We start from the raw sequence: 18,074 nt of genomic DNA, 5'->3' as shown, positions 1-18,074 counted from the left end.
GAAAGGATCTCTAGGATATAGAAACAAAAGCCAATAATGAGTGATTGTTGTCCTTAATGTACTATGTTATCTCTCATCTCTTTTGCTGTCCCTTGGTTATCTCATATTGTTACAGTATCTCACTTTGTTATCTGATATATTGGATATATTTGTATTTGGTTATTTGAAATTGGATAGGGAAGGGGGGAAAACAAGATGAGGGGTGGGGGTGGGAGGGAGGGAAATGGAGACCAAAACTTGAGAAAGGGTATCAATGTATGTGAATTTATGCACCTTCTATCTGGTGAATATAATGTAACCCTTCTATTAATTACAATAAAAAATATATAAAAAAAAAAATTTGCCCTTTTGAACACAGGCCCAATGGTTTCCATCATTTGTAATAATTCGTACATTTCTAGGACTCTCCTAGCAGAGGATTACAATAGCTCAAAACCTAGGTAAATAATAAGATCATATAGTATGAGACTAAATGAAAGGATCTCTAGGATATGGAAACAAGAGCTTTATCTAATGTGACTGTTGTTCTTAATATACTATGTTATTTCTCTTCTCCTTTGTTGCCGTTTGGTTAAATCTCATAGTGTTACTGTATCTGACTTTGTTACCTGTTATATTGTATATTCGTATATTTGTTTATTTGAAATACGAAGGGAAGGGGGAAACAAGATAATTGGAAGAGAGTAGGGGAGGGAAATGGGGACAAAAACATGAGAAAGAGTATCAATGTGTGAGAAGGAATGTACCTACTATCAGACGAATATAACTATAACCTCTCTATACATTATCCCGACAATAAAAAAAAAGAAAAGAAAAAAGAAAAGAAATCTGCCCTTCATTTACCCAACCATCCAGAATCTAGGGCATACTAAATCCACTAGCACAACAATGTTCATTGCAGCATTATTCACCATAGCAAAGATATGGAACCAACCTAGATGTCCCTCAGTTGATGAGTGGATCAACAAGTTGTGGTATTTATACACAATGGAATTCTATGCTGCTGTCAGAAAAAATCGCCCCATTTGTTAGGAAATGGAAAGACTTAGAAAAAATCATATTAAGTGAAATAAGCCAGACTCAAAGGAACTTAGGCTCAATGGTTTCCCTCATTTGTCATAGCCAGTAGAAACCTTGGGCTCTCCTAGCAGAGATATGCAATAGAGCAAAACCTTGATACATAAGACCATGTAGTATGAAGCTAATTGAAAGACCTCCAGGATATTGAAACAAAAGCCATATAACGAATGATTGTTGTCCTTAATGAACTATGTTATCTCTCATCTCCTTTGCTGTCCCTTGGGTATCTCATATTGTTACTCACTTTGTTATCTGATATATTGAATTTATTTGTATTTGATTATTTGAAAATTGATAGGGAAGGGGGGAAAACCTAGACGGGGCGGGGGGGGGAGGGTAAAGGGTACCAAGACATGTGAAAGGGTATCAATGTATGTGAACTAATGCACCTTCTATATGGCAAATATCATGTAACCCTTTTATTAATTACAATAAAAAAATTATTAAATTAAAAAAAAAATCTGCCCTTTATCCTAGTTCTTCTCGTGTTTTAAGGTGAATCTTGGACTCCTCCTGCTGGCCAGAGCATTAGCAAAGGGAAGAAAAGTCAAAATAAACAAAGCACAGTAGCTACTCATCCTATCTACACATTTATTTGTCCCTTCTACTTATCCAAAACCTAGTTATTGGATAGTTATTTTATGCTAGACAATATGAAAAGTGCTGAAAATGCAAAGGAAACGGAATTCTCACTAAAATCCTCATATTGTTCTCCAAGAAATTACCAAATACCATATTTCTTGGGCCTGAGACAGGAAAAGTAAGAATTCTTACAAGAAAGGACACTTGGTATGTATTCAACTAGGCTATGAAAAACATGGGACACTTACACAACAATCTCCAGAAAGATGAGAAGTGTTTAAGCTTCATGTTTCCATAAACAATTATTGAGTCTGCACACCGTAAGATTATCACCAAAAGAGAAAAGTGATCCAAAATCTTCAAAAGTCCTACATGAAAATGTGGCCAGGGGCTAGGAATGTGGCTTACTGGTAGAGAGCTTGCCTATCATTCATGAAGCCCTGAATTGATTCCTCAGTACCACATACATAGAAAAGGCTGGAAGTGGCTCCGTGGCTCAAGAGGTAGAGTGCTAGCCTTCAACAAAGTGAAGCTCAAGGACAGGGCCCAGTTCCTGAGTTCAGGCCCCTGGAATGGCAAAGAAAGAGCAGGGCGGAAGGAAGAAAAGAAGGAAAAAAGGAAGGAAGGAGGGAGGGAGGGAGGGAAGGAGGAAGGAAGGAAGAAAGGAAGGAAGGAAGGAAGGAAGGAAGGAAGGAAGGAAGGAAGGAAGGAAGGAAGGAAGGAAGGAAGGAAAAAGTGGCCAATTATCCCAAGGAAAACATGAATATTGTTAAGTCTCTTAACTCAGAACAATTTAAAGACTCACATCATCGGAAAACCACAGAATTTCTCAGAACAAAACTACTGGAAGACACTTCTTCATTATTCTTACCCTCTTCGTTACCTGAACAGTAATTATGTATTTGATTCAGGAGTCAACAATTATCTAGGAATCACATTCCTAAAGAGAGCACTGATATTCTCTTTGAACCGATGTTTCACCTACAAATGTGGATGACAGCTGGGATGTGAACACTGCTTAAATTGCCACCAGTAAGTTGATACAACTTGCAAATTCATTGGCTTGGTTTTTGTTGTATTGTGTTGTGTTTCAGGGGGCAGGAGCTTTTTTCTGACGGTTTTAAGAGTCTCACCATGTAGCCTATCCTAACCTTACAAATTTATATTCCTCCTACTTCAGAATCCTAAATGCTGAGATTTCAGGTAGTATTTTGATTTTTTGATAGAGGTAGGAAAATAAAAATTAGACTGGCCAGTTATCAGTTTGTTCATACCTGTAATCCAGGCTGTTCAGAAGGATGAGATATTTAGATGTCAATCATAAGGCAACCCAGGAATAAAAATCTGTCATCAAAATGGCAGACTGGAGGTATGGCTCAGGCAGGAGAATACCAGCAATGATTGAAAAAGAAGTGAGAGCTCAAGGCCTTGAGTTCAAACCCCAGTTACCAGAACAAATAATAATAATTTGTCTGGGTATGGTGGCTCATACCTGTAACTCCAGCTACTCACAAGGCAGAGATCAGGAGTATCACAGTTTGAAGCCAGCCTAATGAAAAGGTAGCAAGACAAGTTAGATATGGTGGCACATACTTGTAATTCTAAGAAGTATAAGCAGGAGGAGCAGAGTCTAGGTCAATCAGAAAGAGAAAAGGAAGGAAACAAACCATAGCTGTAAATTGTTTAAAGCAAAAAGGTGTGGCTTTAGTAGTAGAACACCTGCAGAGAGAAAGAAGGGTAGGGGAGGAGGGTGAGAGAGAGTGAGAGAGAGAGAGAATGGGGGAGGGAGAGGAAGAGAAGGAAAGAGAAAGAGAGAAAAAGAGAACAAACCATATCTGTAAACTGTTTAAAGCAAAAAAGGCCTTACGGTGTTGTTTAAGTGTGGCGGAGCATCTGCCTAGCAACCATAAAGCCCTGAATACAAAACCTTAGGGCCATTAAAAAAAATTAAAATTACAGAAAATACACAACTACAAAGTTGTAGATTTTAAAATAAGCTAAGGCAACAGAACTTTCCTGCAGTCTTCAATACTTTTTTTAAAAAACATCTGTAGATCAATTTGTCCCTTTATCTTTTGTCTCTATACAACAGAAAGCCATATCATTCTCTTAAGTGCACTAGTTTTACAGAATAGCCTTACTTAGTCCAGGCATTTTTCAGTAATGTACAGTAATAACACTCATTACAGACAGGACATTTTGGGTATTTGGGTAACGTTTATGGACATATCTAACTGTCACAATGATAAGAGATACAGTTGGTGTGTACTGGCCGGGGGCAGTACATAAGTATATAAGTGAGTGCCAAACGAAGCACTTGGTTATACTTCACATAACTTTTAAATGGTGGTAAGATTTTCCTGCAGAAATATAAAACTAATTACCTTATTATCTATTGTACAATGTATTTTATACAATATTAATATTTGCACTTGAGATATTTAAACCCTGTGCCTTCTTTCATTCATGAGAAGATTGTGCTAGGGTTGATTTCCCCAGATGTTTCCAGGAGTTTAGAAAATGATGTCTCTGGATGCAGTGCCACTATGGCACTGAGCCCAGACCAGCACATACCTCATCAAATTTGTAGTAAAGGCAAACACTTTCCAGTGAAACCTTGAGATGCTATTTAATATACATTGGTGCACATAAAAATGCGATGTACCCCAATATGTTTTATTTATAATTCTATTACTTTAATTTTGACATAAGAAAACTATAACTGGAAATTATTTGAAATGTTCTGTTGTTATTCAAATTATCTTTTCAATCTTCATCTCCAGAGCTACTATAAAATTTCTCTATCAGCCCCTACTATTTCTTTTTCCCATGGAACTCCAGTTTCCTGCTGACTGTCAAAGCAATCACACCAAAATGGTGAGATTCAGACACCTGAAATGGTTGCTAACACACCCCACCATATAGTTTCAATATAGAACCTATTTTCTGAAATATACCACAGCACATTGCTATCCTACAGAAGATGGAAGCATTTTAACACACACTCATAAAGATTACCCAGTCCATTTACAAGAACACCAGACTTCCTTATTTTCTCACTTCAACCATCTATAATTTGTTCTAGCATACTATCCTTACTACAATTAAGGTGGTTTCCCTCTTTCTATTATCTTATAGTCTGCCCTAGCCTGCCATTACTTATGCTAGCAAAAGTTGGGGGGTTTCCTACTGTCCACTGTACCTCTGCTCTTTCATTTTCTTCTACTTGTTCAGCAGGGCTTTTAATTTTGCTTCTAGTAGGCTATGTCTTAGTCATTAAAAGTAGGAGCACAGAGCTGGCTGCTTCATTTTGTCTACTTGTAGGATCATGCTTAACCATCATGTACTAAAATACAGAATCTTCAGTGGAAACTTCCCTCCCCCCCTTAATTATGATAAGAATATTATATTCTTGTATAATACAGTTTTTAATCATGAATGTAAGTAAGTTAGGTCATAAATTTAAGTACATAAAATAGATGTTGATTATTATAAAAAGAGGATTTAGAATCTGAAGAAAGCAAAAAACAGACACTATTTTGTCATATACTTCCAATCCCCAGATACCTTTAACCTCCTTTCGGACTACAGCCCAATGTGCCACACAAGGCTTATTCAAGATGCATTGCAATTAGGTCTTGTAGCTATTGCTGTCTATAAAGTTCTCTTTTCTGAGAGACAGTGAAAATGTCTTTATGAAACGTGACTGTATCTGCCATAGTAACTGGCACTTACTCTCATGCTGCCTTGATGTTGAACTATTATCACAGTTGAATTTGGATGAGTACATATGTGGGCATAATTGTTTGACCAACTAGACAGGAAGCCTGTAGAAGCAAAATTAAGTGCCATGATCTTATACTTTATTCTAGACTGTACAAAGTTTGAAGTAAAATTCTAGGTGAGAGGAAGTGGCACTGTGATTCAAGTGGTAGAGTGCTAGCCTGAAGCTGAAGAGGTCAGAGACAACACCCAGGACCAGCGTTCAAGCCCCACGACTACAAAAACAAAATTATGGGGAAGAAAATAAACCAGTTCTATATAATGATAGAACGGTTCTATCCTCTAAAATGCTACTTGACATAATACACACTTGTTTACATATCTGACTTTCAATTCCTTGAGGAAAGAGGCCATGATTGCTGACTTTTTTCATCACAGCATCTAAGCAGACGGACTGGTGGACACAATTCATCTAGATCATGAGTGGCTAGATGAACATAGTAATTTTTTTTACTTTTTTTCATTTTATATTTTATTATCAAGGTACTATACAAAGGGGTTACAATTACATTCGCTAGATAGTAGGTTCATTACTTCTCACACATTGATACCCCTTCTCATGTTTTGAACACAGTAAATTTTTTTTATTTGCATGCTAGGTACTTGCTTTAATATGAAGATTTTTTTTGCATTTTTTATTGTAATTAGTAAAAGGGTTACATGATATTTGCCAGATAGAAGGTGCATTAATTCACATACATTGATACCCTTTCACATGTCTTGGTACCCATTTCCCTCCCCCCCACACACCCCCCACCCGTCTTGGTTTTCCCCCCTTCCCTATCAAATTTCAAATAACCAAATACAAATAAATTCAATATATCAGGTAACAAAGTGAGATACTATAACAATATGAGATAACCAAGGGACAGCAAAGGAGATGAGAGACAACATAGTACATTAAGGACAACAATCATTCGTTATATGGCTTTTGTTTCAATATCCTGGAGGTCCTTTCAATTAGCTTCATACTATATGGCCTTATGCATCAAGATTTTGCTCTATTGCAGATCTCTGCTAGTAGAGCCCAAGGTTTCTACTGATTATGACGAATGAGGGAAACCATTGAGCCTAAGTTCCTTTGAGTCTGGCTTACTTCACTTAATACGATTTTTTCTAAGTCTTTCCATTTCCTAACAAATGGGGCGATGTCATTCCATTGTGTACAAATACCACAACTTGTTGATCCACTCATCAACTGAGGGACATCTACGTTGGTTCCATATCTTTGCTATGGTGAATAGTGCTGCAATGAACATTGTTGTGCTAGTGGATTTAGTATGCCCTTGTTTCTGGATGGTTGGGTAAATGCCAAATAGTGGAATTGCTGGGTCATAGGGGAGTTCTATGTTTAGCCTTTTGAGGCACTGCCACACTGCTTTCCATAGTGGTTGAATGAGTTTGCATTCCCACCAACAGTGAATACAGTAAATTTTTAAGGGAATTTTTATCGGACTGCATGGAATCCATTTAAATTCAATGCAGTATAAGAAATCACAGAAGTTCCCGGAATTTTGCCTTCAGATTCATGGCATCATTTTGTTCTGACATTGTATTTAATATATTCAAATGTTAAATTATTAATAATACTAACAGTGATCATAACTGTTGATGTGCATTTCTTTCAAATATCTTCCCAATCTATCTGTATGTCCATGATTTTATAGAATTAGAATCACATAACATAAACAAATATTTTTCCAGTTGTGTTTTGTTTTATTTTTGCCAGTTCTGAGGCTTGACATAGACTTAAATACTATCCTAGAATAGTTAATTTGGTATGTCAACTTGAATGTGCGTCCAGGTATTTAGATATTTGGTCAACATTTTGGATGTGTCTGTGAGGATCTTTCTCAGGTAGATTGACATTTGAATCCATATATCAAATTTCCCTGCCAATGTAAGTGGATCTTGTTCTTTGGGTTGAAAGGCTGAATAGAGCTGAAAAGTTGACCATCTCGGAAAAAGGTATTCCTGCTGCCTGACGACCTATGCACTGCGTGACCTTAGGTTTTTCTGCCTTCAGACTTCACTCAAACATCTATTCTTTTTCTTAAAGTTTTTTATTGTAATGTATAGAGGGGTTACAGATATTAGGTGCATTACTTCTCACACATTGATACTGCTTCTCATGTTTTTGTCCCCTTCTCCCTCCTCCCCTCTCCCAATCATCTTGTTTCTCCCTTTTCAAATAAATAAATAAATGCATATACAATATGCTTGTAACAAAGTCAGATACTGTAACAATATGAGATTAACCAAAGGGCAACAAAACAGAAGAGAAATAACATAGTACATTAAGAAAAACTATCACACAATACAAAGCTCTTGTTTCCATATCCTGGAGATCCTTTCATTTACCCTCATCCTATATGGCCTTATGTATCTAGGTTTTGCGCTATCAAACATCGATTCTTCTAACTTTCATTAAATAGCATATTTTGACCGGGCACAGTGGCTCATGCCTGTAATCCTAGCTACTCAAGAGGCTGAGATCTGAGGATCAAGGTTCAAAGTGAGCCCTGGCACTAACGTCCATGAGACTCTTATCTCCAATTATCCACTAAAAAATAGGAAGTGGGGCTGTGACTCAAGGGGTAGGGAGGTAGCCTTGAGCTGAGGAGCTCAGGGACAGTACCCAGACCCAGAGTTCAAGCCCCATGACCCACAAAAATAAATTTTAATTTTTTAAGAAGCATATATTGAGTCAGTCAAGAGGGGGACAGCTCAAGTATAGGATGTCCTAACTAGTAAGCATGGGGCCAAGTTCAAATCCCAGTACTGAGTAAAGTAATAAAAAATGAATAGATATATAAGTAAACAAATAAGTAAATTTAGCCTAAGCTAAAGAATAAGCTCAAATCCAGCCTGAAATGTTTTTAAAAGAAAAATATATTTTGTTCTTACACTTCATACTGCTGTATAGATGTATTGCTTTCAGCCACATTTATTCTGTATGCTGTAACCAGGGGAAGAGAAAGCATATGAGATGTGCAGCAGGTGGGAAAAACTACAATGTCTAGGCAGACAAGAATAGAAACACAGATTAGTGAAGCCAACTACATATAACATGAGACATTTGCCCTATAAAAGAAAACAATTGGTCACAAGCTTTGGTCACATTTACCATGCAAAAGAACTGACACTTCTCCAAAGTTTTAAATAAGAATGAATGTGTCAAGTAATTAAAATGTTATGGCCTATTATAAGAATCATTAATATTAATTATTTTATATATTTAGTCTTTACTAGTGGTCACATATGTAAAGAAATCATCCAGAACAAAGAAACTACTTGACAAATTTGTATTTTCTAATTCTTTAGCACATTTTTATCTCCCAAGTGTTACTCTCCAAGTTCTAATTGCTCTTATAACTGTCTCATGAAAACCTGAAATTTAAGACATGCTGACTCTTCTCATTTACTTTCTGCTCATGATTCATTTGTTGAAGGAAAAAGTCTACCCGTTTCTTTCTTCTTCTGACCTATATTTTCCCTAGATAATTATCCTCTGACACTTTCAGACATTGCCTACCAGGCAAAAATGAACAGTGGCAAAATGCAAGTTTCTCCAAGTTGATTTAGGCCTTTAATCAAAGACTGCTAGTTCCAACCAGTTGTTCCAAACCAAATCAGTAAGTTTTCTGATCTTTGAAGTCTGGGCACAATGGAGTTAACTAAGAAATGAGCAAGGAAAATATACTCAAAAGCAAAATCATAATGCAAAGCACAATTTGCAGAAAACTTTAGTATTAATAGCGCTAAGCTTTGCAGCACTAGAAACTGATTTTGTTTTATTAAAGAATTTATTGACATTGATTTTTACATCATATTTCAAAGGACATATTTAAAAAACAAGTATTCAAGAAGGGAATCTCCACATACAATCACTAGCACTTAGATTTTAGAACATAATTAAAATTAGTCTAAGGGTTTGTATGTCATAGATACATATTGATCTATGTAACAAAACATTATGTCTATAGAGTTATACATTTTTATGTCTATGTAGTTGTGTTTATATTTCCCGTACCATGTCCATAGCATTGGGTATCCAACTTTTGAGTCCTCGCTTTTGTACTGTTTGGATCTAATAGCCACATATTAAAGATACCATGCGCCTTTTGTTCCTTTGGTCTTGACTTGTCTCACTCAACATGATTCACTCTAGATTCATCCACTTCCCAGCGAATGCCATTATTTTATCTTGTCTGTTGGCTATGTAGAATTCCATTGTATATATACCACATTTTTTGTATCCATTCATATGCAGTTAGGGCATCTGGATTGTTTCCATTGCCTGGCTATTGTGAATAGTGCAGAGATGAACATAGCTGAGTAGGTGTCCTTATCATATCCTGGGTTATGATGTTCAGGATAGATGCCCAGCAGTGAGGAGGTTCCTTAAAGAACTGAAAATAGACCTTCCCTATAATTTTGTTTAATAGATAAAGGTCTTATCATCAAGATGGCAATAACTGAGTCAAATATGTGATCCTCCTTTTTAACAACTATTATGAATTCACATCTATAATATTTTTGAAGCACATCAATCTTTCAACAAATAGGATTGCTTCTATTTCCTTAAAGAATGATATTGGGATATTGATGGGTATTGCGTTGAATTTGTAGATAGCCCTTGGCAAGATTGCCATTTTCACAACATTAGTTCTTCCAATCCAGGAGCATGGGAGGTTTTTCCATTTCCTCAGTTCTGTTTTAATAAACTTTTCTCTTTTCTTGTTGGTCCTTGGGCTTGAACTCAGAACCTGGGCACTACCTCTGAGCTCCTTTTGCTCAAGGCAAGTACTCTACCTCTTGAGCCACAGAATCACTTCTGGCTTTTTTGAGTAGTTTATTGGAGATAAGATTTTCATAGTCTTTTCCTGCTCTTGGCTGCCTTCAAGCTATGATCCTCAGATCTCAGTCTCCTAAGTAGGTAGAATTATAGGTGCCCAGTGAGACAATAAAAATTCGTAAGGCTGAGATGAAAACTAAATGAAAAATACAAAAGTTTCTACTGTCTATTTCATAAATGGTTACTTTCTTCTCTTCATTTAGTCTTCCTCCAGGGCATGTAAGAATCAGTCAAGTTGAAAGAGGATTTTAAGCAATGGAGAGATGATACAAATGCCCTTAGATACCAAACTGAAGCAATGAGCTCTTCCAACTCACACACTGGGTAAGCGCAATTTCAAGCTTCCCCTCCACCTCAGGTAAATGAGTCTGGAGTAGCTGTAGGTAAATATTAGTTGTTCACTTGTTTATCTAACAAATACTTAACTTCATTATGTGAGAGGCATTGAAGATACTGATGGTAAGTGATTCCTGTGTATCCTTAGCTGTGGCAGATTCACTTTTAATTGCATTTCCTAATATGTGGTCTGCAGAACACCAATCCACTGGGTAATTATTCTGAAAAAACCAAGTTTGGGGAAAAAGTTTTAAAATTTCTTTACCATGAAGTATTTTTTAGAATGAGTGACATTCTTAGGGACATAAAATGCACAGTATATCAAGAGGCTAGTGGTGCTTACTTATCACATGCTTTGGGCATGTTATGCAATTTCCCCTACCCACTGCCACTAAAAGGCCCTGGGAGGAGAAAAGTCAGAAGTGGTATTCTTCTCCAGTGCCATCAGGCAGCACCAGGTCAACCCTGTATACTCTGAAGTAGTACAATAGCTGAGAGCCTTAAACCCAGATAGGACTGAAATTTGATTCAGAGCTTAACTGAGGCGAGTATGGGGGAAAATATTTTATTTTTATTTCCTTATCTAAAAGTTTCTTAGATCTTCATTTCCCAATAGAGATCACAAAATAATATATAGATATAATATAATATGTAAGTCTATAAATCATAATATGTTTCCTAGGGTTCCAATGAAGAATAAATATAGTATCATAGGGCATGTGCCAAGAATGGAGTGTAAGCAGAACTTGATAGATATTATTCCTCTTCTCCCCTAGGTCCACACTAGATTTTATTATATCCTAGGACATGCAGTACAGCCAGTCAGAGATAAATATATTCTGCTGTTTTAAATGCATATGCTTCATCATCTGTGCTTCCTCCATTATTTTGCTCGCATTTTTGTACCTCTTTGCACTTCCATGTTTCAGCCATAAATGCTGAGACAACAGAAAGAAAGCAACGGGTTCATCTTGTCTGAATGATGAGAAACCTGACTGCTTTCTGGATAAAGCAGTTATTTTTAATCTATCAAGTGGTTCAAAATCCTACATTTCCTTTTTGTTATTTGTTTTTGGTTTTTGTTGGTTGTGGGGCTTGTACTGTGAGCCTGGGTGCTGTCCCTGAGCTCTTCAGCTCAAGGCTACCATTTTACTATGTTGAGCCACAGTGCCACTTCTGGTTTTCTGGTGGTTAATTGGAGATAAGAGTCCCACGGACTTTCATGCCTGGGCTGGCTTTGAACCATGGTTCTCAGATCTCAGCCTCCTGAGTGGCTAGGATTACATGCCTGAGCCACCAGTACCCAGCCTAGAATCATACACTTTTACATCAACCAAGCATCACCTGCTCTACCTAAAACTCAGTGAAAAGGATACCTTTTATTCATAACTTTCTTTTTCTTTTCTTTTTTTTTTCCTTGCCAGTCTTGGGGCTTGAACTCAGGGCCTGGGAACTGTCCTTGAATACTTTTTGCTCAAGTCTAGTGCTCTGCCACTTGAGCCACAGTGCCACTTCTGGCTTGTATACGTGGTATCAAGGAATCGAATCTAGGGCTTCATGCATGCTAGGCAAGCACTCTACCACTAGGCCACACTTCTGGCCCCACATAAACTGCTTTTTAAATGGTGATTCCTTTATACAGCTACTTAAAGATAATTTTTAAAGAATTTAATTCCAAAAATAAAATTTTTAAAATTTAGTAAAAATCTTCCAATTTTTCATCTGAGATTTCATGAATTTCATGATTCTCAAGAAATTCAAGAAAAGGAGGGAGAAAATATTTTCAAATGTGCTTAAACCAATATTCCATACATCCCATGAATTGCAGTACCACTCATCTAGATATATTTCAAATTTCTCTTAGTGACCAAATTTGGTTTGAAAGAAATAATCATAAGAATAAGGATTGGCTTATAATGTGAAAGAATGACCATGTTTATATGTAGTAGCTAATCAACAATGTTCCATTCAGTCATATATCCAAGAATGATCTGATTTCATGCAATTGTCCAGATGAAGGAAGTTTACAGATGGTACATTTTCTCCCCCACTTATCCCAAATTTAGTAAGAAAGGAGCTTTCTAAAGAAAGAAAATGGACATATTAAGAAAGGAAACATTCCCATTAAAAATTCAGAGTAGTGTAGCTAGTCTGAATGGAGAAGCATCTCTTCCTCTCTATCCTGCCAGGGTGCAGATCTCAGAAGCCACTGAAGTCTTTGTTGAAAATAATAGACTATAGGATTACAAAGAAAACCTTTAGTTTTACTTTTGGTCTACAGCAATTGATTTAACATTGAAGGCCTTGAAGGAATTTGGTCTTTGCAGTCTTTGGAATTTATTGAGACACTAGAGGCATCAATAGGTCTTAGGATACGTTGGGGGTGAGGGAATGAAAACAGGGAAACTCACTGGGGAGCCTTGAGCTTCTTTTACATAGTATTTATTCATTTACTGAATTGTGTAAAATCTAAATCAAAAGGAACTAAGGGCATATCTTGCAGAATCTTTTAGTACAATGTGTTCTTTGATTTTAGGTGGCTTTGAAGGATTTTTTTCTACTTTTTTACTTGTGTACATTCCAGGTATGAGCTTTTGAAGAAAGATGGCATCCATAAAAAAAAGGGGGAGGATGGCATCCATATTAGTGAAGAAACATTCATTTGCTGAGTTCCGTGTTACTTGGTTGCTTTCTTTTTCTCTCACCCCACATAAAGTCCATAAATCTCATTAAATTCACCTTGAAATTTTTCAAAATATAATCATGCTTCATCCATTTTGGTACTCCCATTTTAGCCAAACCATTATTATCTCTCAGCTAAATTACTACAATGTCTTCAAACCTGTGTCTATACTTTTACCTTTAACCCTTCAATTTATCTGACAGCCAGAACAGTCCTAGTAATATACTGTCTGACATGCTGTCAGAACCCTCCAATGGCTTCTTATTTCATTCACAATAAAAACCAAAGCCATGCCAGGAATGGTATAAACACATGCAATCCCTGCTCTTGGATGATTGAAGCAGAAGATAGTATGTTTCAGGCCAGCCTATACTGAGCTATATCACAAGATACTTTCTCAAAAAAAAAGCCATTACCATGACTACTGACATTTTACATGATTTCATCATTGATAACTCTTATTCAAGTAAGTCCTTTCTATACATACTGACCTCCATCTCTGTTCTTCAAGCATACCTACCACCATTTTCTTGTACATTGGCAATTATATTTACCTATAAAATGCTTCCTTCAGATATCCATATAATCTTCTCTCTCACTTCTTCCAGGTCTTTTCCTATATGTCCTATTCTCATCAAGATCTTCTATAACCACTCCACTTAATATTTCAGCAACAATTCGTATGTCCCTTAGCTACTTTTTTCTGCATAGTATACTATACATGTTGTATAGTGTGTGTCTTATTTACTATTTCTTCACTAGAAGATAAACTCTATAAGGATTTTTCTATAAACCTTGTTCTCTTTTGTATCTCCAGTATATAGAATAATATCTGTACATATTGACTGCTAAGTAGTTGAACAAGTAAACCCTTTCCACCTCTCCTTTAAGTTACAATGAGATTCAGACATTCAGTTGATTTTTTTGAGATCCTCTCACTGAAATTTTTTTAAATTTTTGTTCAATCTGCCTCAATCACAAGTCAGTCTTAGGCAGAATTCAGATTGTCTCTTACTAAGTGTGTGATGTTGAACACACTATTAAATCCTATGCAGCTCATGTTTTCCATCTATAAAATATGGACATACTTCTGTAATGGTAACTTCTTTGTATAACATCTATACAATAAAATTAAATAAAAACAAAAAAATATATAATAACAATATCACTTGCTCATGGAGCTATTTCAAGACTTATATAAAATAAATGCTCAACATCTGGCACATATATCAGGCAATAAATATAACTGTTATTCTCATATAAATTTTAAATACATATTTCTAAGTATTAGATTTTTATATTATGGAGGACAAAAATATCCAAACATTAAAATAAAAGTTTTAATTTTTTTCATATATTTTTATTGTAACTAATAGAAGGGTTACACTACATTCACCAGATAGAAGGTACATTACTTCACAAATATTGATACCCTTTCTCATGTCATGGTCCCCATTTCCCTCCCCTTTTCCCCCCGCACATCTTGATTTCCCCCCTTCCCTCTCCTATTTCAAACAACCAATTAAGCATATATAAAATATATCAGATAACAAGGTGAAATATTGTAACAATATGAGATAACCAAGGGACAGCAAAAGAGATGAGAGATAACATAGTACATTAAGGACAACAATCACTCATTATATGGCTTTTGTTTCCATATCCTGGAGGTCCTTACATTTAGAATCATACTATATGGCCTTATGTATCTAGATTTTGTTCTATTGTGAATCTCTGCTAGGAGAGCCCAAGGTTTCTACTGATTATGACAAATGAGGGAAACCATTGAGCCTTTGAGTCTGGCTTACTTCACTTAATATGATTTTTCCTAAGTCTTTCCATTTCCTTACAAATGGGGCGATATCATTCTTTCTGACAGCAGCATACAATTCCATTGTGTATAAATACCACATCTTGTTGATCCACTAAAAGTTTTAATTTTTACGGTGTTATTTTTTGGCTTACTTGTATTTTAAATGAAAAGAGAGAGATAGAGACAGAGACAGAGAGAAAGAGATAGCGAGAGAGATTAAGAAGCCAAAAGGGAGAAAGACTGATTCTAATTTGTCTCATGCTATCCTAAGCAGTTATAACATCTGTCTTCCAAAAGGAAAAGCCATGGTTTCAGTATGCTTGGCATCATAATCAGATCCAATCCTACCAACCAGATACATTTTAATAGCTCCCCTAACAGTAATCAACCTCAACATATTTGCTTCTATCTCATCATTGCATAGTCAGTTCCTTTCTGCTCACAAATTCTTTCTCTACTATGTAAGTCTACCTGTCAGAGAATAATGAATCTCTAACCAAAATAAGAATCTGATTCCAGGGCCGGGAATTTGGCCTAGTGGTTAAAGTGCTTGCCTAGCATGCATGAAGACCCGGGTTCGATTCCTCGGTACCACATACATAGAAAAAAGCTGGAAGTGGTGCTGGGGCTCAAGTGGTAGAGCTCTAGCCTTGAGAAAGACCAAGGACAGTGCTCAGGCCCTGAGCTCAAGCCCAGGACTGGCAAAAAAAAAAAAAAAAAAAAAAAAAGAATCTGATTCTAGAGCCCACGTTTTTCACAACTAAGCTATTCGTTCCCTACTTCATCTACATAGTTTTTTCAAATTATCACTGCTAGGGCCGGGAGTTTGGCCTAGTGATAAGAGTGCTCACCTAGCATGCAGGAAGACCCAGGTTCAATTCCTCAGTACCACATACATAGAAAAAGCCGAAAGCGGTGCTGTAGCTCAAATGGCAGAGCTCTAGCCTTGAGCAAAAAGTGTCCAAGGTCAGGGCTCAGGCCCTGAGTTCAAGCCCCAGGACTGGCAAAAAAAAAATCACTGCTAGCTCATGTTGTTAATATCATAGTTTCTCCCACTAGACTGCAACATTTTGAGGAAAAAGTTGTTCTCGCTCCCCTCACTAAACCTAATAGGCTGTGCACACAAGTGGTTGAAAAGCATTGTTTAACAAACTCAGCCTTTAAGTAATTAGCATAGGACACATTGCTTACTCACTTTCAAGTAACTTACACAAGAAACATCTTCCATCTTTGAAGCAGGGAGACACACTGCCATTGTGCAGCAACAATGTATGGAGAGCTTAACACATTGGATATTAGCTTTTTTCCAAAAGTCCTTTGGAGATGTGCCTCAAAACGATAGAACACTAGCCTTAAGTGCAAAAGCTCAGGGACAGAACTCCAGGCCTCAAATTCAAGCCCAAGACAAAAAAAAAAAAGAATACAAAAATAGCATCTTCTTCATAGAGTTTTTTTTTGAGGTTTAAATAAATACATGTAAAACAAACGAATGCCAGCCACCTTGAACACTACCCAAAGAGTGAACAGTATAATATGCATTAACCACAAGTTAGCATGCTGAGTTTTACCCTATAGAAATGTTTATAGAAGTCTTTAAAAAGACTTAATTTTTCATATCATATCCCCCAAATTAGAAGAACATTTATAAAGCAAAACGTTAAATATCTATAACAAGCAAGGCATCACAATGTAATATATGAGTGATTGCCAAATGAATGGTACATATATTTGAAATTTAAAGGAAAAAAGTCATGTTGGAATGGAATGGCAGATAGGGGGTCATGGAAGATGTAAAATTTATGAAGGACCTTTAAAACCAAATTGAAAAGAAGTGAGTAAAAGGTTTAGGAAAAGCTTCAGTGTTCATAGCCGCAGTGTTCATAACAGCTTAAGATGAGAAATAATGCATTGAGAGATAAATGTATAATAAAAATATGGTATATAAATATAATGTATATTTTCTACCTCCAAAAGGAAATCCTGCTGTATACAACTACATATATGGGACTAAAAGACATTATGGCAAATTAAATAAGCCAATCATATAAGGTCAAACATTACATGATTCCACATGTGAAATATCTAAAACAGTCAAACACACTGAAACAGAGAGTGGAGTGGTAACTGTCAGGGAATGGAAAAAGGAAAACAAAGCATTCATTTATAATGGAGGACAAGCTGACCATTCTTCAGCTGCAGTTTCACAAAGCTGCTATAGTCTGATGCCTATAACTAACGTTATATTATGTATGCATTAAAATATGCTGATAGTTGGATATGGTGGTACACTCTCATAATCACAGCTACGAGGAGGTATAGCATTAACATATGTTAAAAAGAAGTCAAACTAATGACTGCCTACAATAAATCCTATCAAAATAGAATAACATATAGTTCAGAGCCGGGCACAAGGGCTCATGCCTGTAATCCTAGCCACTCAGGAGGCTGAGATCCTGAGGATCATGGTTTAAAAACAGCTAGGGCACAACAAAGCCCATGAGACCCTTCTCTCCAATTAATCACCAGAAAACCAGAAGTGGTACTCAGGGACAACGCCCATGCCTAGAGTTCAAGTCCCATGACCGACAGAAAAAATATAGAGATATAAATATAAATATATATATACATATAGTTCAGGACAGCCAGAGCATAAATAAATACCCTGTTTGAAAAATAAATGTAAAAGGGCTAGGAAGGCCAAGAGTTTAGAGCGCTTGCTTAGTATGCACGAGGACCCAGGTTAGATTCCTCAGTACCACATACATTAAAAAAAGCCGGAAGTGGTGCTGTGGCTCAAGTGACAGAGCGCTAGCCTTGAGGAAAAAGCCCAAGGACAGTGTTCAGGCCCTGAGTTCATGCCCCAGGACTGGCAAAAAAGCAGGGCAGGGGCCTAGGAGACTATCTAGTGTAATAAAGTACCTTCTGAGCAATCACAGGAC

This window comes from Megascapheus bottae, chromosome 13 (genome assembly GCF_031878675.1).
Source record: "Megascapheus bottae isolate mThoBot1 chromosome 13, mThoBot2.hap1, whole genome shotgun sequence".
NCBI classification, from domain to species: domain Eukaryota; kingdom Metazoa; phylum Chordata; class Mammalia; order Rodentia; family Geomyidae; genus Megascapheus; species Megascapheus bottae.
Note: the sequence above shows the minus strand (reverse complement) of the source record.